This window comes from Protopterus annectens, chromosome 6.part0 (genome assembly GCF_019279795.1).
Source record: "Protopterus annectens isolate FY-2018-M chromosome 6.part0, PAN1.0, whole genome shotgun sequence".
Classification (NCBI taxonomy): domain Eukaryota; kingdom Metazoa; phylum Chordata; order Ceratodontiformes; family Protopteridae; genus Protopterus; species Protopterus annectens.
In genome coordinates, this window is record NC_056737.1 from 806,995,363 (window position 1) to 807,018,018 (window position 22,656).

A 22,656-nucleotide genomic window follows, 5' to 3' on the forward strand; every position below is an offset into this window, starting at 1 on the left:
GCATAGGAAGTGGAAGGGAAGGCATATAAAAGCCTCCCTTTCCAATGGGAAAACATTACGTCCATGCTCCAAGCTCCAAGATTAAGGACAGCAGGTCCTGGTGCAAAAGAGTGGACACTGTTGTGGATGGAGGAAAAAGATCTAGAGGAAAAAGATCTATCTGTGGCACTTCACATTTGCAGACTATGTGTAAGAATTTCCCTGTTCAGCATCGATTTGTGGGGATCTTCTCTTGATCTGCTAAGAAAGTCTAACAAGACAGTGTCCTGAGAGGGAATTTAAACTTCTTGGAGGGATAGGTTTTGTTCTGTGGCCTGCTCCCATGCCAAAAGAGCCAGTCTATAGAGTTGGTAAGTTCTGGTGCCTCAACTTCCTTATGTACCACATGACCATTGTGCTGTCTGTGAACACTCTTAATGGACCTGGTCTCCAGGAATGGAAGGACATCTGCAGGGCCCAAATTGGTGCCCTTATCTCCTTCAGATTGATGTGCTCTGATCTTAGCTTTGTAGGCCATTGCCCCTGAATGTTTGGGTCTCCTGTCCATGCTCCTCACCCATCATCCGATTTGATTATGTGCAGCTTCTATTGTGGTGTCTGTGGTTTGAAGATTTGAATTGATTATGTGCAACTCCTGTTGTAGTGTCTGCAGTTTGAAAGGAAGACCATAGGGTTATCTTTATCCATGATATCCACAACAGTAATTCATTCTTTAGACAAGGCAGGAGAGGAACATGTGTGTCCAGGGGATGAGAATATTGGGACCAGGTAGATTTTTGGTATCTCTGGATATTTCTCATATTGAGTCTAGTAAAGGGGACCATGGGAATGGTTGATGCCATGAATCCCAGTGCTCCTAGGGTCTCCCTTGTGGTAAAGGATTGGAGAGAGAGAGAGAAGAGAACTGAAGTAACTAAATAGGCTTTGCCTTTTGCCTGGCGGCAGGAAGGCATGCATGACTTTGGTCTTGGGTTGGATTCACAGCAGACATTTTTCAGATTGATTGTAAAAGCTAGTGCCTGGAGTAGGGTCACAGTGAACTTGAGGTGAGACAAGAGTATCTGCTGAGACTGTGCCTGTATTAACAAATCATCCATAGAAGGGAATATCTGGGTTCCCTTATTCCTGCAGTAAGCTACTACTGGAGCAAGGGACTTTGCGAAGACTCTATCAATCGAAAGTGTGATGAGCCAGTAGAAAACCTTAGAAATTTCCCTGTAGGCTGAGTGAGTTGAAATGTGGAGATAAGTAGGTCCAAAGGCACCAAAAAGGCTTGCTGAAGGAAGACCCAAAGCAGAGTTTGAAGTGACACCATCTTGAAAGATGGAACAAAGAGAAAGCTGGATAGAAGATAGTCAGGTGGACTTCTCTGAGAAAGGAGGCCTCTCAGATCTGGAGTCCCTGTCTGGCTTGTCCTGGAATCTCTTCCTCGGCATCTTCTTTGCCTTACAAAAAGCTGTGGATTCTCTCCAGGCAAAGGACTTGGGTTTTGCATGGTAATTCCTTTGGTATCTTGGTATGGAAGTAATGAAGTTCTATCTACAGTCCTTCATAATCTTGTTTTGTTCATGCAACTGACTGAAAAGGTTTGCAGCATCTGTCTGGACCAAACAGAACGCCCTTGTATAAGGGACAGTCTGAGAGTTTAACATTAATATCCTCTGAAAGTGTTTGAAAATGTAAACATGTATACCTCCTGATCACAAAACTTGAAACAGTTGCCCTGGAGGAAGGTTCCACTGCATCATAGCTGCATTAAATGCTGTGCCTAGCTATTTGGGAGGCCTGAGCCACCAAAGATAAAGTAAAGCCTGTTTACTGGTTGATTCCTCAGGACAAAGTTTTATTTAAATTGCTGAGAATAGACAGTAAGCATTTAGTCATCTGAGTCTGATAATTCAGAGCTCTAAAGGCCAGAGTGGAGGCCATATAAATCTTTTTCCCCAATCTATTTCCCTTCTGTCTTTGTCTGAAGGAAGGGCACTAGCAGCGGGCAGTAAGTAAAAGGCCTTGTCTGTTGACATGGAAAACACTGAGGGGTCTGCCACAGGGGTTTGTACAGAAATTTCAAGTCCTCATGTACCTTGTGAAATGTATCAGGCCTTTTAAGAGTTGGTGAATTGGTGGCTGGGAGACTGATGCAGTGGAAGTGGATGCAAAAGCATCCAAGAAAGCCTCCAGGACAGGAGGTGCAGGAGTAGGAGCAGCAGTGCTAACCTCGAAGAGGTTATATTATTCCTGCTGAACTGAGAAATCCGTTTAGGCACCCATTCAAAATACTGCATCGTGTTAACAATAGTTTCTGCAAAAGAAGCTTCTTCCACAGGGAGATTCAAGAGAAGAGGAATCTTCATCATCCAAAGCCTCTTGACCTAGCAATTGGATTCGGGATGAATACGCCAAAGAGTGCTCATCTGAGTTTGAGTCATACTCTTCATCTTCAGAAGTGGTGCCTAATTGTCTCTTTTCTGGAGTGGAAGGGGAAACAGAAGTAGCAGTCAGCCCAGCAGATGATGGTGCCCTGAGTGTCATGGCCTTAAAAAGGCCTTGAGAAAACTGCATCCACTCCTTTTCTTTGAATGTGTTGGGGGACAGGAACAGGTTTTGATTTTTTTTCTTTCTTTATTCTCAATGTGACACCCAGTTAAACTAACAACTTTGCCTCCAGCTCCTGACAAACATTTATGAGCGATTCTGGGATTTCCTATCTAAAGAGGATCTGTGATATGCCATTGGCCCCTTTGGAAATTATTATGCAGAGTCCCCCTTCAGTCATTTCAATGTACAAACCTCAGACACTACATAAGCCTCAAGCAGAGTCACTGTAGTGGCAGTATGGGCAGGTGATGGGCCTACCATGGGTTCTGAGACTTCTGCGGGGATGTGTAAGTTTGACTGGGTAGTTGTGATATCAGGCCTAGGCCTCTTAGACTTTTTCTTCTGAACATACAGGACGCCAGGGATAGAAAGGTCTGTCATCTCTGCCTGGGTGAAGCATTTAAGGCGCTAAGTTTCCAAGTAGGAATTAAGAGACAAAAGCCAAGCTCTTAGGCCCTTTGGAACAAAGGACTGACAAATCATGCAAGTTTTGTAGTCATACACTGCACCCAAACAGAAAAGCCTCTGGGAATGGAGATCCTTTCATACTACAATCATATTATCCCCTCCTAGCTGACATCTACATGCAACAAACAACAATATACTTGAGAAAAATAAATGAAGGCTCACCAAGGGGGCACTTATCTAAATGAGCAAAAGCCAAAAGTATCAATGACCACGAATAGAACAGTTCAACAGGTGTGGGACCTGCATTAAGTATGGCTCTATGGAAGGTTTTAGCTTTGGTACCCTAGCAGGAAGTCCAGGTTATTTGGCAAGATAATCCAATAGTCTGGAATGCTGCAACAGCTATCTAAAGAAAGACATTGTAAGTGTTGTTGTTTCCAATATACAGGATAGGTCTAATTCTCAACATTTTTCTCTGAGAACGGCAATTAAGAACTACTAATTTTACACTCTGGATATTTGTAAATTTTACTTGATGACTCATTGCTTGCATGTTCAGTTTTTGTTTGCAAACTATTTATGCACTGCTTCCTTTGCTACATTTTATGTCATTAGGCATAATTATGTTTATTGTTTTGTTTTGCTTTATGGCTGAAAAGGGTCTTGCAACAGTCCACTAACCCTTTTAACACACTGTAATAAATTAATAAATAATATAAAAAAGACTACTTCTGGAGAATATGTTAAAATATGTTGCACCTGAACTAGGTTTTCTCATCTTACTTCCTTTATTGCAGTTGCCTTTGTGTGTTTACTTTTTTTGGTCTTTTCATGTTTTCATTTCACATACACTAGCGAGTTACTGTAAAAGTAAGTAAATGCTTATATCTGAGATAAACACATAATCCTAACCTTGTCAGTTAACCTGATGTTTAGAAGTTCAGAATATTCTTTTTCTTTTGTTATGACTTTCACTTGTAAAGTTGATATTTAGTTCAAAATTCAAATTAATGACTGGATATAACATAGAATGAATTGCTTGTCTCAACAATTCATTTCACTCTCACCTCAGTGTTGACAGCAGGATACCCTGAAAATGTGACGGTACAATTAATCAAATTTATAAAATGTACAAATGTGTTGCCAAATGGTAAATTGCTCCGAAGTCATCTCACCATCCCTTAGCTAGGTATGACTCCCTACAAAATGAATGAATCCAGAGCGGTTATACATAGTCTAACCACAAACAACAACACAAAACCTCTCTTTCCTTGGATGTGCACATGTGTGCGTGTGTGTGATTAGGCAATCCCTAAACTGTCCCAGCTACACAGGACCCAATACAAATTATACAAAAAATTACTATTTCAAAAGTAAACTTAAAACTAAACCTTTTCATATAATTGCCATAAATATAATACAATGCATGAAATCAGATGGGATTCTACACAATTTTTTTTAATAAACTAATGGGATTTACCAGCTCAGATATATTCTCAATCAAATTGTTTTCAGTCTAAGAAACTTGTACACCCACCTCTTTTCTACCACCAGATATTTTCTTATTAGATGAGAAACAATAAGGCGACATATAATAAGAACATTAAAAGTCTCCAGCTGTTATCATTTCCATTTTAACTTCCCCAGCACCAGAGTTTCTTAAATTATGACAATAAAGTCTGGAAATATAAATATGAGTCTTCAAAGATATAAACAACTTTGTAAACTCAGTAAATAATTGTTCTTGGCATCAAAACCCCAGCCCTTCCAGCTCAAACATTCACAAGGAAGGTCTCTGCAGTTTGTTTTTAAGGTCACAGTCAAACAAGAACTTACTATGCATTTAGTCCTTCTCAGATACTGGTTAGGTTACTGAATCTAATAAAAAACAGATGCAGAGGACCTCAAAAATTTCAAACTAGAACAGGAAAGAGGCCACATAACTAATCTTGTGTTATATGACCTAACTTATAGAAACATTTTCTTCATTGACAGTGACAAATAAGAGTTTGTGCTATCTCTGTTTTTTACGTTTTGGATGTACAAAAAAGACACTGTTACGTACTCCAGAGGGCTGTCACAATGTCTAAAATTCTGCTGACATTTATTTGTACGTTCAGACTGTGCAGCCCTGTCTCATATTCTGTTACATCAATAGCAGGACATGAGGATGTGGTTCTATAATACTCATTTTTACCAACAGCAAGCAAAAAAAAATGGAGTGACTAAACATTTTTGAATATATTTATTCATATGAAGAGATGATAGCCTATTTCTGTATACCCTTGTATTTTATTTCTGCATCCTCTTCATATCATCCTCTTCAGTGGCACAAGCTTCTTCAATCAAGAATCTCAGATTTTTATCATATGCTACTTCTTTTACCTGTTTATTTTTTTATTTTTAATTCATTTATTTATTATTTTGACCAGGCTGCTTCTACTAAGTATATCGTGTGTTTTCAGTGGAGATCCAAAGAAAGTGGTGATAACACACACTGGAGGGAATTTGGCCAGAAGAATGGAGAAAGTTCTTCTCCTCATTTACAGGGTGACACTGCTAGTCATTCTTTCAAGTAAGGGATTTCATTTGGCTCAAGCCGTGTAAATTTTGTCTCTAGGTAATATGATCACAATGAATACCACTGATATAACACCCCAACCTAAAACTGGAAAAAAGGGTGTTCATGTATGTGGAAGAGACAGGACAGGCAGCAGTGGTAAATTTGCCTGAACAGGCAAGTGAAACTGATTTAAAAACTGTAAATAATACTAAAAATGTATTTAATGTCAGATTATCAGGTTGGCCCATTGGATAAAGCCTGTGTGGAGTTTATGGAAGTCAAACAAAGTTGTTTTCACAATTTTTGGAGAGAATGTACAAACTGGGTGGAGCTATACTTACTGTATAAACTGCTATGGAAAGGCTAGTTCTGAAGTGACACTACGGTAACTGCAGTAACAAGTTCATTTGTGGAAACTGCTACAGAAAATGAAAAATATGAAAATGGCCTTTTGAAAAACTACAGTAATGTAGAATATTTTGCTGGAGAAAAGACCACCTTTTGATATGACGTTTGGAATTTGATACATATTGGTAATGAAAAAAAGTTATGATGTTTCCAAAGAACAGTACTGAAAACTTTATATAGAAATTTCAAGCAAAATGTGTCTACATCATGGGCTGAATTTGAAGTGGGGAAATAGACTGGGTAAGAAAAGTTATATCCATACTTATCTTACAAATTATGACATTTAACCAAAGTTTGTTTGTGTCTTTCGGCTTTTCCTGGTTAGGGGTAGCCACAGCGGAACAACAGTCCGCTAATGATTGGCAGTAGATTTTTACATGCTGGCTTGTCGGGCCTAACACACAACCTTCAATGAAGGAACGCCCATTCACGCATGTCGCCACACAGAAGACGCTCTAACTGAGAATCGAACAGGCAACGTCTAACTGTGAGGCGACAACGCTACCGCAGCACCACCACTGCAGCTGACATTAACCAAAGTATGTAGCATTAACTTTACAGAATATGTGTAACACTTCTGGAGACCTTAGCAAAAGCCACAGGCAGTAACATCCAAATTAACTCCCAGATCAAAACAAAATTCCAGTCTCAAACAACATTTGCTCCAATGCTGTGCTTTAGCAGTTAATCGAAGAAATTACTGAAAAAAAAACTTCAATGTACATTTCTCACAAATAATAAAGAATGATGTCAATGCATTTAAAATTGTCAAATGGCCTTACTATGGCCCAGGTGTCCTGAACCTGAGTAGCAGTTGAGATGCTTAATGGTCCATGTAGGAAAGGACAAGCACACTCATCTTTAGGGGTGACTGCTGTTGGGTCTCTCTCTGGCTATGTCCACTATTCCATAGATGAACTAACTTCACCCTGTGTGTGGAGGCAGGTCATATCGGGAAGCCAAACTGCATGCAGGTATAGGTATGGTGATCCAAGTAGACGATAACTGTCCTAGCACATGCAAGTAAAGGAGTATGCACACACATGACACACGGGTGTAAGGAAGGGTCTCCCCATGTTTGTTCAAATGACTTGGAATATTACAAATTACACTTTCCAAATTTAGTTCTGAAAAGAGTAATTCAAAAAGCATAAAACACTTTTTTTGTTTTTTGTTTTACTTTGCAGGGAATCAAGCATCTGCCAAGTGGGGGTCTTGTCCTCCACCAAACTTTCCTAACTTATACATATCAGCTCCATGGTAGCACTACAGTAGAGAAGACTATAAAAAACATCAAAAGTGCACTGCTGACTTGTACAGTTCAACTAACTGGGGTAAAACATATTGCACTCTTCAAAATGCAATAAAAAGCCACTCATATAAACATGTGTCAACCAACTGTAATTATACCATATAGGTGGCCCTTGTGGTGACACAATGTCTGAGTCACCATCACAGGACAGGCTTAAGTTAATAAATAAATGCTTTCATAACCAGGATGCCAGCAAGAACACTAAGTACTTCCATGACTGTATGGTAAATGGTCCATTCTGGATGACTCCCACCCTGGTCAGCTGATACTCGTTGAGGAATAGTAAATGGATTTAAGTTCAGCAGGAAGAAGGGCTCGATGGTTGGCAGGTCTGCAGGCAAATGTTATCACGTGAACAAACAAACAGTGAAATAAACTACTCAAAAGAATGACTAGACACAATTATGAAAACAACAGATATTTGGGCCTTCCAAACACTATACAAATAGTGAAGTTCCACCAAAAAAGTCTCATAGAGTGAGTCCCTCATGGACCACCATATTCATAAACATTGTGTTTAATCCCATACATGAAAGTTGTTCAATGTGTCCTCTAAGTGACCCAGAAAATAGCACAATTCATACAAGAAACTTCTGTTACTTTTCTTACAGAACTATTCCCCTGAATTGCGAACTGCACTGCAAAACTGTCCTTCTCTTCACTGTTGCAGTATTGTTTACATAAGGGATCTCCTTACAAGGACAGCCCAAAGTCCGGCCAGTATACCAAAGCATTTAGATCTTATAGGTGCCATACGTCACACATATGCTCCCCATGTAAGGAGTAGGGCATAATGGTGACATATGGAAGCAAGCACTCAGAACTGATTTGCCCCAGGAGGAAAAGAATACCCTCAAGGACAAAAGAGAACATGTCCATCCAGAAGGAAAAAGGAAGCAAGGGCCCTTTGGCCAGGAGGGCAAAATAGCACAGGGACAAGAGCTAGGAAACAGGGGGAAGGAGGGAGGGACTGGATACTGCAAAAGGGAAGAGAAGAACATATACTGTTATGGTAAGATTATACACAACTATACTATGTCCTTCCATATCTCTGTTGCAGTATTCTTTACATAAGGGAGAGTACAAGAACTAAGAAGAAGGCTGGGAGGAGAAAGGCACAGAACAGCCCTCTACAAACCCATGCAGAATAGCCTGGTAAAACCAACCCTGACCCTGGAAACAACATCCGATTTAAACTGTTTAGTGAAAGTATGAACAGAGGTCCAAGTAACCACCTCAAGGATGGAATTTGTGACCAAACCCTTCAAAAAGGCACCAGAGGAGGCAACCGTCCTAGGAGAATGTGCCCTTACAGATGAAGAAAAACCTTTGCCATGAAAAGAATAACAAAAAGAAATGGTTGTAGAAATCCAGGGTGAGAACCACAAGACATTTACTTTTAAATCAACAGCATCTAAAAACAGCACGTAAAAGAAATAGCAAGTAAAATCACAAAAATGCAGAATAATACATTTATCTACTTCTCCTTCCCTTTGGATACAGTAATGGTGCATGACTTGAAACATAGGCTTGTTAACTGCTTATTAGAATGTCTGAATTTAGGACTAGTCACTAAGGAATTGTATGATTATTTTATGGAGCAGAATACCCCAAATGCATGGATTACCAAAAGTACATAAGCATCCTATGAGGCCTCCATTTAGACCCATCGTTGCAGGTGGGGGCTGGTTGACAGAGCCTACCTCCAGGTTTCTGGACAAACAACTTAGAAAGGTTTTGGATGAATCTGGCGTAGTGTTAAGGGATACAGAACATTTTTAAGGGATCTATATAATGCAACCAATGGAGGGAATAGTAAAAGTATTGAGGTCTTGGCAACTCTAGATGTGATCTCATTATTTACATGTATTCCCAATCAGAAGGGGATAATGATGATGAAAAGTGCCCTAGATAGATATGGAAAATTTGAACCAAAACAGGTGGACCTATTTTGTCTACTTTTGGAATTAGTTCTTGACAACAACATATTTTCTTTAAAGGCAAGTGCCACTGGCAGAAAACAGGAGTTGGTATGGGCACTAGCTGTGTGAACTCCTATGCCAACTTAGTAATGATGGAATGGGAATATCAATATATTCTAAATAATTTAAACCCACATATAAGTATATATCGACGTTTTGTGGACGACCTTTTTATAGGTTGACAGGGGGATGAAGAGAGTTTAGAACACTATACCCAATATTTGAATACCAGTAGTGATGTTATTAAATTTACTCTAAGTAAATCCATGAGTAAAACTGATTTTTGGACGTAACTATAGTCAAGCAAGGAACTGGTTTAACCACCAGCATTCATAGGAAAGAACGTCATTGTCCCACTTATTTGCACAGGGAAAGCATGCATCCACAACACATTTTTAGTAACATTATTAAGGGCCAGGCTATGAGGACCTCACGTCTATCCTGTAATGATAGGGACTTTCATGAGGGACTATGCCTCCTACGGGATGACTTTATGGGTAGAGGATATGGACATGTGGAAATTGACAAGGCATACAGTAAAACATATGAGGAAGGAGGGGGAGGGCTAAACCCTATTTTTCACAACAAAATGATACAGTTAAGTACACTAAAAGTAGTTCTATGAAAATGCCCATGGTTATCACCTATACATCAGAGGTGAACAGGATTAGGGAATCAGAGGTGAACAGGATTAGGGAAGTGGTCAGAAGTAACTGGCATATTCTACACACTGATGAGAAGGTAAAAGAGCTGGTAGGCCAACGGCCATTTTTGTGTATAAAAACAAAATAAGGCTTAAACAACATTTACGTTATCCTAGATTATATCATGATTTAGGGGAAAGGCAATGGGGTACATGTAAGTGTCAGGAACGTGCATATTGTGACTATATTGATCAATCTATGTATTTCAAGCATCCAGAGACAGGCTACTTATGGAAACTTAGGGTTTCAGCAGACTGCAATACACAGAATGTTATTTTATGCAGCACACTGTGTCTTGTGTTTCAAATTTTATATAGGTAAAAAGTACAGTTTTGTACCTACCATAAATGTAGATGTTCGAAGATCCACATTGCTGCAGTCCTTACACTTGGGTATAGCGCTGTCCTCGGTCGGCCCGAATACCAAAGTATATGGCTGACGCCGGTCATGGCGCATTAAACTGACGCCAGGACGTCAGGGTATAAATGCGCATGACCGACGTCATATCCTCAGTCTTTTCTTGCCCCAGATGTCAGAAGACCCTAAACAGGGTAAAATCAAGAAATTACCAAACAGTAAACACCCCCACACCCAAACTATGTACAACTTCTAACAATTATCTAATAAAGTAGTAACCTAACCACACAACCACCCCTAAACACAGAGGGGACGGAGGGAGGGTTGGACTGCAGCAATGTGGATCTTGAACATCTACATTTATGGTAGGTACAAAACTGTACTATGTTCTTCATCTCACATTGCTGCAGTCCTTACACTTGGGTAGATTCCCAAAGCAGAGGTAAGGGAGGATGGCAAATCAAATAGAAGCAGGAGCTGTCAAAATGCCCTGTAGAATAGCAGTGGCAAACCCAGCCCTAGATTTAGAGTAGAGGGAAGGTGGTAGTGCTTAGAGAAAGTATGTACTGAACTCCAAGTAGCTGCCTCCAAAATGTCCTTAGTTGACACTCCCCTTAGAAAGGCTGTAGAGGTGGCAGTAGCCCTAGTGGAATGAGGTCTGATCCCTGTTGGGATCTGTTTGCCATGCTGAGAATAACAAAAAGAAATGCAAAACCCAATCCATTTAGAAAGAGTTTGCTTTGACACAGGCTTGCCCTGAGTACCTAAAGCAAAAGAAACAAACAACTGTTGCGACTGCCTGAAACCCTTAGTCCTATCTAAGTAGTAGCGTAACTGTCTGTGCACGTCCAAAGTATGCAAGATCTTTTCCCCCCTGTTTTGGGGGTCTGCATAAAAGGTAGGTAAATGAATAGACTGATTTAAGGACACACTTGAGACCACCTTAGGCATAAAGGAAGGGTTAGTGCGTAAAGATACCCTATCCTTATGGAAGATCAAGAAAGGCTCAACAGCCATAAGGGCCTGCAATTCAGAAACCCTTCTTGCAGAGGTAATGGCCAACAAAAAAGCAGTCTTCCATGACAAATATTTTAACTCAGCCGTAGCTGCAGGCTCAAAAGGTGGCAGAGTGAGCTTTTCCAACACATAATTGAGGTCCCAAGCTGGAGTAGGAGCTCTTCGTGGAGGTCTTATGTTCTTTGCCCCTCTGAGAAATTGCTTGAACAAAGAATGAGAAAACAAAGGTGGATCACAGTCATAGTGAGCTGAAATTGCTGCAGCATGAATTTTAATGGAAGAGAAGGACAAACCCTTGTCCAATAACTCAGTAAGATATAGAAGAGCCACACTTAAGTCAGGCTCAGAAACATCCACACCCTTTGCTGTACTCCAAAGCAAAAATCTCTTCCACTTGTCCGCATACACTTTCCTTGTACTAGGTCTCCTAGCTTCCATAATCACATTCAAAACTTGTTGAGGAAGTTGAGCCCTGCTATTAGCTAAAACAGGATATGCCATGCTGTGAGATGAAGAGAGTGAAGCTTGACATTGAGTAAATGACCGTCCTTTTGAGATAACAGTTGAGGAATCAAAGGCAGGGGCCACGGTGGTTTCCTTATTAGATTTCTCAGTAGTGGGTACCAATGCTGTCGGGGCCAATCTGGAGCTATCAGGATCATTCTTGGTTTGTCCTGGCTTACCTTTAGCAGAACCTTTAGAAGTAGAGGAAGTGGTGGAAAGGCGATACATGAAGATTTTTCCAACTGAAAGAAAGAGCATCCGCTTTCCAAGCTGCCTGGTGTATCCTTTTGTGCAAAACTTTGGCAGCTGGTGGTTTAGAGGAGAAGCGAACAGATCTATGTCTGGTGTTCCCCATGACACTGTTACTTGCTGAAATACCTGAGGATCCAGTTTCCACTCGTGGGGATCCATGATTTGCCTGCTTAACACATCTGCTAAGGAGTTCTGCACCCCGGCAGAAACCTTGCCTGAAGATCCAGTTGTAGACTGAGAGCAGTTTCCCATAGAATCATTGCTTGTCTGCATAGAGGGTAAGAATGTGTACCCCTTGCTTGTTGATGTACCACATGACGGGTTGTGTTGTCTGTTAGAATCAACACCTGTCCTGGAAGAAGTAATTCCTTGAAAGCTGTTAATGCAAACTGGACTGCTAACATCTCCTTTAGGTTGATATGTAGATGTTGTAGTCTGGCAGGCCACTTGTCCTGTATCCATTTTCCATTGAGATGAGCCCCCAAGCTTTGTCTGAGGCATCTGTTGTTAGAATCTGACTTGCCTCGGCCGGGTCACAGAAAGTCCCTTGTTTAGGTGACATTGCTGAGCCCACCACAAGAATTCCTTTTGGATGCAAGGTATTATTGGAATGACAGTGTCCAGATCGTGGCAGTGCTGTGTCCATAGATTCTTGAGATACCATTGTAGCTTCCTCATATGCAGTTTGGCATTGGGAAGCACCAGAATACAAGATGCCATGAACCCTAAGGCTTGAAGGACTGTCCTTGCAGTCAGCCCGGACTGATGTGATAGTTGTTGGAAGTAAAGGGAAAGATTCTTTTGTTTGTCCGGGGTCAAGAAGGCCATCTGGGCTGCTGTATTCAGTCTCACACCCAGAAAGCACATGTCCTGAGAGGGTACTAGACTGGACTTTGTTTCGTTCACAGAATACCCTAGGCATCTTAGCACTGTTATCACATACTTTAAATGCTGTAGAAGTTCGTCCTTGCCCTGAGCCAGAATCAGGCAATCGTCCAAATAAGGGTAAATCTGTATTCCTTTCCGTCTGAAAAGCTATCACTGGAGCCAGGACCTTTGTGAATACTCTGGGTGCAGTGGATAAGCCAAAGGGCAATGCAGAGAATTGATAGTGTGAATCTCCAGCTCGAAAACGCAGATACTTCCTGCAGCCTAGAGTGATAGGGACATGAAGGTAAGCCTCTTGGAGATCCAAAGTTACCATCCAGTGATCCTTGCCCAGGAGGGGTAAAAGCTGTTGCAATGTCAGCATCTTGAACTTGGGGATGTCCAGAAAGGTGTTGAGGATAGACAAATCCAGAATTGGTCTCCACGTGTTCCCCTTTTTGGTACTAGGAATAGGCGAGAGTAAAATCCTAGGCCCCTTTCTGCCATAGGCACCGGTTGTATGGCCCCTATCTGTGTCAATATGGATATTTGTCTGTGAGCTTCCAATTTGTGTTGGGCGGAATATCTGGCATGCCCTTGAACGGTGGTAAGGTATGGAAATAAAATCTGTAACCGTGGTGAATGATATCCAATACCCATCTGTCTTGGGTAATTAAACTCCAGTTCTCTTTGAAAAGTGTCAGTCTTCCTCCTAAAGGTGCTGCGAGACGTGAAGGTTCTGGCAGTTGAAAAGGTAGGTCATTGGGTCTGTCTACGAAAGGGCTGACCCCTGCCCTCCCCTGAAGACTGTGCAGGTGAGCCCCTGTCCTGGATCTAAAGGAACCCTGAGCTCTGCCCCTAGCACGCCTAGACCTACCCCTAGACTGGGAATCATAAGAAGGGTATGTCCACGCCTTGCTTGGCCAGTTTCTGCTAAACTTTGGTGGTTGAACCTGTAAAAAATCTTTAACAGTGTGCATAGATTTAGCTTTGTCCTCCATTTTCTTTAAAACTGCTTCAACAGGCGAACCAAACAACACATCAGATTGTAAAGGGGCATCCAAGATCCTTGACTTAACATGTTCAGCTAAATTCTGATCCCGTAACCAGGCGTGCCTGCGAAGGACAGTACCAGTGGCAGCCACCCTGGAGGAGGCCTGTACAGCATCAAAACCACATTGTAAGGAATGCTTACCCACCTGTTCAGACACATGTACCAGATCTTGTAACTCCTTACATTCAATACCTTCTGCCAGAGCATCTACCTTAGACTTTAACTGTGAAAGGAGATAGATTTGATATCTCAGCATGTGGAATTGACAATTTAAAGCCCTCATGGCTAAAGTTGAGGAAGTATACACTTTCTTACCCCATCTGTCTAAAGCTCTTGCCTCTTTGTCCTGAGGAACTGGATTTTTAGCCACAGAAGCCTTAACCCCTTTAGGCCCCTGAGTAACTGTCTCTGGATCTGCCCTAGGGCTTTTAAAAGATACTTGTGAGCTTCAGGCACCCTATAGTATCTGTCCGGTTTAACAGGAGCGGGAGGTAAAGAATCAGGGTTAAGGGAAGCCTCTGCAAAACATCTTCCACCACAGAAAGAACAGGGGTATAGCTAAAGGCCTATGCTGAGGTAAAACAAAAATTCCCTTAGTCTTTTCCTGGAATCAGAGAAATCCTGACCTTCCCATTTAAAATGTTCCCTCATGGCATGGAGAGTCTCTGAGAATGAGAAATCCTCAGGAGGAGAAGCAGAAGGGGTGGAGTCATCCACATCAGAATCAGAATAATGAGAAAACTCCTGTAAATCCTCAGCCGAAGACTCAGAAATATCAGAATCCTGTTCAAAATTCCCAAATTCAGGATCCACCCTAGGCCTTTTGTCAGGAGGGGGCATAGAACCCTAATCAGAGTAATTAAATCTTCAGCCATCTTAAGCATATGTCTCTTGGGCACAGGGCCTGAAGTACTAGGAGGAGCACCTGCTACAGCTGAACCTGGCCTACTCTTGGAAGAAGCCTTTGTAACAGTAGGGGAAGGCCTAACCACCTTAGGTAGAGAGGGGAGAACAGCTACCTGAGAAGCCCCTTCAGCCTGGCCTACCTCCTGTGAAGACACATCCTGTAACAACAAAGTTTCCCCCTGGGACTCTAGGGAAACTTCTGTTTGGGCCTCTGGCACAACCGTGCCCTCTAAAGAACCGACGTCCGGGTCGGCTGGTGCCTCTAACCTAGGCCTAGGTGTTTTGTCCTTGCGCTTCTTGAGTAGCGGGCGCCGGAGCATCCGACGGCATTTTGTAATTGCACCGCTTCCCAAGACTAACCTAGCGCAGTCTAATCTCCTCTTTATGGTACGCTTGTTAAATCTAGCGCAAGAGGAACACCCAACAACGCCGTGCTCAGGCCCTAAACACGGTATACACAAGCTGTGGTAGTCCCTATGTGGTATCTGTTTCCCGCAAGAAATACAGTTATTTACTTTTTCTGACATCCGGTAAAATACTGAGGCAAGAAAAACCAAAATATTCCCAACGGGTACTTAGCCAACTTGGATTCGGTCTGAAACTCCGGTTTCGGAAAATCTCAGGACGCCAACCTGCACTCGCAAATTTGCTTCTGCATCGGACCACGCGGCAAAAAAGACTGAGGATATGACGTCGGTCATGCGCATTTATACCCTGACGTCCTGGCGTCAGTTTAATGCGCCATGACCGGCGTCAGCCATATACTTTGGTATTCGGGCCGACCGAGGACAGCGCTATACCCAAGTGTAAGGACTGCAGCAATGTGAGATGAAGAACATCTAACCAAAGACTGAAAGAGAGAGTGTGGGATAATTTGTATTGTATGAGAAAAGGGAATGATTGTAGTGCTTTGGCAAAACACACACTAACAAATGGTAGCACACATACATTTGTATTCCAAGTTTTACAAGTTGTGTCTGAGAGTGTGAGGGGCGACTTAATAAACATGACAGAAAATGCAGAATTACAGTGGATTTTAAGTTAGGAGTGCATAGGGGAATGGATCTGAATGACCATGTACCCCTAAAACCAGCATTAAAGGCAAGGAGAAGTAGATAAATGTATTATTCTGCATTTATGTGCTTTTACTTGCTGTTTCTTTTATGTGCTGTTTTTAGAAGCTGTTGCTTTAAAAGTAAATGTCTTGTGGTTCAATTAGGATGCTGCATTGTTATGTTAATTGATACTAAAATTTAGTATAAAAGAAGTTCATTTGTTTTACTTTTTTGTCTGATGAAGCAGTGGTGAACACTGTGAAAGGACTAACTTTTAATAAAACTTATGGATTTTACAACTGGTGAGCCTTGCCTTTCTGCCTCTTACTAGCTGTGGTTTTGGTCAGTATAAATATATGTACATTTCAGTCAAATCTCAGAATATGACATTCATACTCTGTTATTTTCTATGTTCAGTATAATACATTTCAGTCAGATTTCAGAATTATAACATTCATACTCAGTTATACATTTCTACCAGCATTACTAGACAGTTTAAAACATGCATAAACAATATGCATGTATAATTAGAACAGACTATACAGAATTGGTTCCCCTTCAGAAGGTCGAATGGCTAAAATCTCGAAATGCATACGGCCGAAGCCATATGCTCGAATTTCAGAAGCTCGACCTTTTGAAAGGGAAAGAAAAAAAATCAAGAAAGCACAAAACAGTGTTGCTGCAGGGAGGCAAGCCCCCCCTGCACCTCCCACACCCCCCGCTACTTATTTATTCTAACTCCGAGATCGCACTACAGTGCAGAAAGGGAAATCTCCTGTTCTGCGCTGTATGCCGATCCTCATTGAGAAGGTCGAGCTTCTGAAATTTCGAGCATATGATCTCGACCATATGCATTTCGAGATTTCAGCCGTTTGACCTTCTGAAGGGGAATCACAGAATTACATCACATTATTTAGTCAATGGTTGCAAGGGTAAAGTGACAGAATTATTTGTAACAGGCTTATCAAAATAAGTTATCCAAAAACATTGTAGTAATAGCTAATTAATATACTTAAGGCAAGACAGGTCAGCCTTCATTTGTTAATCCGTTACAGAATACAGTACATATTACACAATAATTATTGCACATTAGATAGAAAGTTAAAAATAATGACAAGATCATGCAAAGGTATAGATCGGAAATTTAGAAAGCGTAGGTTTTAGGAAATGTACTTCTACAATTACATCACATAAATACTTACAGTATGTTTAGGCCACAAATTAAAAATGCAGACGTCTATCATAGCACATAGAGATTTAAAAGGTAATTGTACAGAATCAGCTGAAAATTTGCAGAAATGAGTTAATATAGTATACGGTAATTACACTTCAAAATACATATGGAGTAAAAAAGAAAAAGTTTATAAATAGTTACATACAATATTTAACACCAGTTATAAGACGTTAAAATATTGGCCAGTTGCCAGTAGGACGGTGGTGCAGCCTCACTGCATTAAATAAAACCCACCTAGGTGGGGGGGGGGCTACAGTCCCCCACACCCCCCTAACTATATATACATATTTATATATATATATATATATATATATATATATATATATATATATATTTATATATATATATATATATATATATATATATATATATATATATATATATATATATATACCAGCTCAGGGAGTGCACTACAGTGGAGAAAAGGGCATGTTGGGCAAGTGTTTACCTTGGGAAAAATTCACCATTAGGGTAATCAAGGTTTTGTGATTTTGTTCTTGCACAAATTAGTTTTGATTATATGGGATTTCGAACTTCAGAAGGGGTCTATATATACATATAATAAATTATATGGGTCTATGTCACTTGAATCTCAAACAGTCAGACTCATTTGATTGAAAACTCATTTCATAGAAAAGTGTAGAAGTGTACAGACAGTATGTGTAGCAAAGTATGTATGAACTGGGATGGTCAACATCATATTGTGCCCCCAGATCTGCAGATGGCTGTGTTTGTGCTCTAGCACTGAGTCAGTATGTGTGTGTGTGTGTGTGTGTGTGTGTGTGTGTGTGTGTGTGGGGGGTGCTTTTTTTAAATTTTTCTCTGTAGATGTATGACCAAGGAGTTAGTATATATAAGTAAGGGAGTTGTGGGAAGCAAAACCCCTCCCTTGAAGAAATATTTTTTATAAAATATTTCTTGCAGATAAAACTTTATCAATGAAATGAGTTTTCAGTCAAACTGGTTTGACCATTTGGGGTTCAGTGAAATGGCACAAACTTGTATATTGATGTATTAATAGAGTGAATACACATTTGTGTGACTCACAATATATCTACACATTTAATCAAAAATATAAATATTAGACAAGTTTTCTTTGTGAAAATAATTGGTCTAAACACAATATGCTTGAAAAAAGAGCATAGACAACATGCTCATCAACAAGGAAAATGACCAAATTTTTCATCCTGTACAAAAAGTTAATTAAAGGTACTTTTTTGCAGGGGGGAAGCCTCCTGCCCACCCCACCCCCCAAAATTATATACACCAACTCCATGGTCGCATCAATTCTAAGAAGGAAGAAATCTCTCAAAACTAGGTAATCACTGCCAGCGCACACTTTGATTTTGCACAAGCAGTAATTTACAATGAAAAACATTGATCCATACTATGAGATAGACATATGTCTCACTAGATTGCACCTCTTAAAGTATTTCATTGGCGGACACTTTGTTCCATACAACTTAATTCCTAATTTTATCTGCCAGTACTTCTAATCTGGTGTTCAGATGTACTTAGACATTAATTTTCATACAAAAGTCTTCTTGAACATTTGCATTTCAATCAAAATGAGTAGGTGAACTGCATGTCAAACAAATGTGCATTCACTCAATTTACATATATCCAGATAGTTGAACACCCAAAACAACGAATCTCACAAGATCGAGTCAGCATTATTGAATGGTGAAACATCAAAAGAAGCAAGTACATGACAGTCCTGTTTATTTGACATTGTGCTACAGCAGGGATCGAGGACATGTCCCTTTCCCCACTGGGGTATAATCTTAAAGTTGGAATATATAAGTAGTAGGAGGTGTGGGGTGTGCATGGGGGCTTTCTTTCCTGCAAAACAAGATGTTTTTGTTCATTTTTGGGAGTCAGTATTTCAACATTCAATAATGTCATCTCGATCAGTCTCCCACACACACACACACACACACACACACACACACACACACACACACACACACACACACACACACACACACACACACACACACACGCACACCTCAGTCACATATTTATATATAGATACAGATATAGGACATATGTATGTGTTTTTATATATATATATATATATATATATATATATATATAATACATATATATATATATATATATATAGATAGATGCAGATATATATCTGCATATATGTGTGTGTGTGTATATATATATATATATATATATATGTATATATATATATATATATATATATATATATATATATGTATATATATATATATATATATATATATATGTATGTATATATATATATATATATATAGAGAGAGAGAGAGATAGGCAGACTTATAGTTTGTCTGTGCAACAGTTAACATTTTTAATTACTGCAGCTTTACACAATTTGGAACACTGAAGAGTCAGCATGACCTTTATTTTTACAACACACATATAAAGTACAGTTGTGTAAAATCTTACCATAACCATAGATTTCCTTTCTCTTCACTGCTGCAGTATTCAGTATTCTTAACCTAAAGGATCTCCCGCTTGAAGGCAAACCAACGTCAGCCAGTATACAAAAGTCTTACTACTGGGGTATGTGGGACATCGCACATAGGCTGCTGTCGGACGTAGGCCACAGAAATGACTTACACACGTACCATCTTTAAAACTGAATGCCGCAGGAGGAATGCTAGACTAAACATATAAAAGGTCAGTACATCCAAGCAAAACAATGGACCGGGGGGAAGGAGGGAGGGATACAATACTGCAGCAGTGAAGAGAAGGACATCTACGGTTATGGTTTTACACAACTATTCTATGTCCTTTGATTCACTTGCTGCAGTATTCTTAACCTGAGGGGCAGTGCCAAAAAGCTCAAAAAGGAAGGGAGGAGGAAGGAGCAGAGGAGCTCTCAACAAAGCCATGTAAAATGGCTTTAGCAAATCCAGCTCTGGATCTGGAAATGCCATCGAGTTTGTAGTGTTTGGTAAAGGTATGGGTAGAAGACCAGGTGGCTGCTTCAAGGATGTAGATGCTATCTAATTTACTTATTATTTATTTATTTTTGTTTGTTTACCGGGTAGTGTCCGACTGGGCTGGTAGCCAGTTTTTGGCAGAAATCCAGGGAGAAAAGCTCCAAATACAATACAATTAGACAATACAGAATTTACAATGTTAAGATTTGAGTGATACCCTGTGTAAACATATGTACAAAATAAAACTAACTAAAATACTGCACATAAGGAACAATGTGGAATGTAAATTACAGATTATTTGATCATTGAGTAAAAATTTGAAGCTGACAGAGAGCATGGAACTAGAGAGCATATGAAACATATAGTGTGCGGAAGGTTTGGAGAGACAAAATTGCAAAACTGAAAAATTTTAAATCTATCCAAGAGTAAGCAATCATTATAGCAATGATGAAAAATAGCTATAGCTGTATAAAGGAGAAAGAGACTAGGTGCAAGATACCAGGAGACAGCAATTATCCAGGTGAACTACAGGGGCAGAGCCAGTTGCTTTTAAAATATTCTTTTATTTTTATCTTAAAAGAAGAATAGCAGAGAGTGCTTTGTATGTTCAGAGGAAGAGAATTCCAGTACTTGGCTATTTTGTTTGAGTAGAGGGAGTCCCCATTGTAGTTAAGAGACTGTTACTTTGAGCAGTGGTCTGTCAAAAGACCTAAGGGACCTGCTGCTGACATGCATCTGGACCAGGGTTGAAACTGTGGGGTAGTTAGTGGGGTTGTGAATGATTTTGTGGGTGAGAGTAAGTTGCTTTAATGTTAACAGGTTGGGGAGTTCAAGCCAGTTTAGTTGCTGAAAATCAGTACAATGATGGAGTTTATGGGGGGGGGGTGATTGATGGCAAACTTTGCTATTTTGTTATAGCAGGACTCTAGGTTCTGAAGGTCGACCTTGCGCAAGTTGCTGAAGATGTGTGAGCAGTATAGAAGAGTAGACAGAAGCTGAGATCTAGCTGTGGCTAACCTGGCTTGGGGTGTTAGGGAACGTTTGGCCCTATAGAGAGCACCGAGTTTAGCATGGACTTTTTTGATTGTTTGGGAAAATATGAATATCAAATTTTATCTGGTCATCTATTGTAATATCTAAGGGCTTGGCAAGGTTTGTATGCCCAATTTTGTTACCACTGGTGGATTCAATAGAGAGGGGTAGAGAGCTGTACTTGGTAGATTTATTTGTGAAAATCGTTAACTTAGTCTTATCTGGGTTAAGAATGAGTTGGTGTTTTGATAGGCAAGATTCAATTTCCTGAATGATTTTTGCATCTTATCTTGTAGTTCTAGTGGGGAAGGGGCAGAGCAAATAAGAGATGCATCATTAGCGTACTGTATGAATGAAGCAAGTTGGGTTGCTGAAATTAGGTTATTAGTAAATATGATAAAGAGAAGGGGGCCAAGTATGGATCCTTGAGGTACTCCAGTGTAGACAGGCAATAGAGGGGAGAGATTGTGCTCCCATTTAGTAGCCTGTTGTTGGTTTGATAGGTAAATCTGAAACCACGATAAGGAAAATAAACTAAGATTGTATGTAGCAAGTTTGTTCAGTAGCAGATGGAGGGAAAAGATGACAAAAATTTTGACATGTCCAAGAAAATTGCAGAAACCAGTTGTCCGTTGTTCATAAGGTGATGAATGGTGTTGGTGAAGGATATTAAGGCATAGTTAGTACTATGCTTGGGTCGAAAGCCGTGTTGGGTGTCTGCTAAAAGGTTATTAGTGGTAAGGTGATTTATGAGTCGTTGCTGAACACATTTCTCTAGGATCTTAACTATGAGTGGGAGGACAGCAAAGGGGCAGTAGTTAGAGATATCTCTAGAGGGGCCATCCTTGTGAAGGGGATGATGTAAGAGATTTTCCAGAGGTGAAGCACATATTGTTCAGAGACAGAACAATTGATTAGTACAGAGACAGGATAAGTGATGGATGGGGCTGCTATTTTTAGGAATTTGTTTGGTAGCTGGTTGGTAGCAAGGCATCAGGGTTTTAGTTTGCTTAGGAGATTTTTAATGTAAGATGATTGAATAGGTTTAAATGAGGAGGAATATGAAGTACTAGAGGCCGGGAAGGGGAATGTGAGTGGTAAATGTTGATGGCTATCTAGGAGGAAGGTGATAGAGTTAATAAAGTATGAGTTGAACTGTGAGGCTAAGGGTTCGGAGGTATTGGATGTGGAAGGAGTGGGGGTGGAGGTTTTTCCAGGGTTGAGGAGGTAGCTGATTGTTTGCCAGAATTTTTGTGGGCTATGAATGAACTTTTGTTGAGCCACTGAAGAATGCCTTAGAGAAAGTAACAGCCCTGGTAGAGTGGTCCTTCATGGGTGAAGAAAGGCTCTTTTTCCATGGAGGGTGTAACAAAGGCAAATAGTCTGCTTGGAAATGGGTAAATCCAGAGCCCTGGGATGAAAGTTCACGTATACCCGATCAGATTTCCTGATAGCTTTAGTCTTTGT

At 40.3% G+C, this 22,656-nt stretch overlaps 1 protein-coding gene across 1 annotated transcript in view; it reads right to left on the minus strand.

Annotated features, from left to right (window-relative positions):
* MNAT1 (MNAT1 component of CDK activating kinase) overlaps window positions 1-22,656 on the minus strand; it is a 2,168,423-nt gene that overhangs the window by 1,586,249 nt on the left and 559,518 nt on the right. The window lies entirely within an intron of this gene.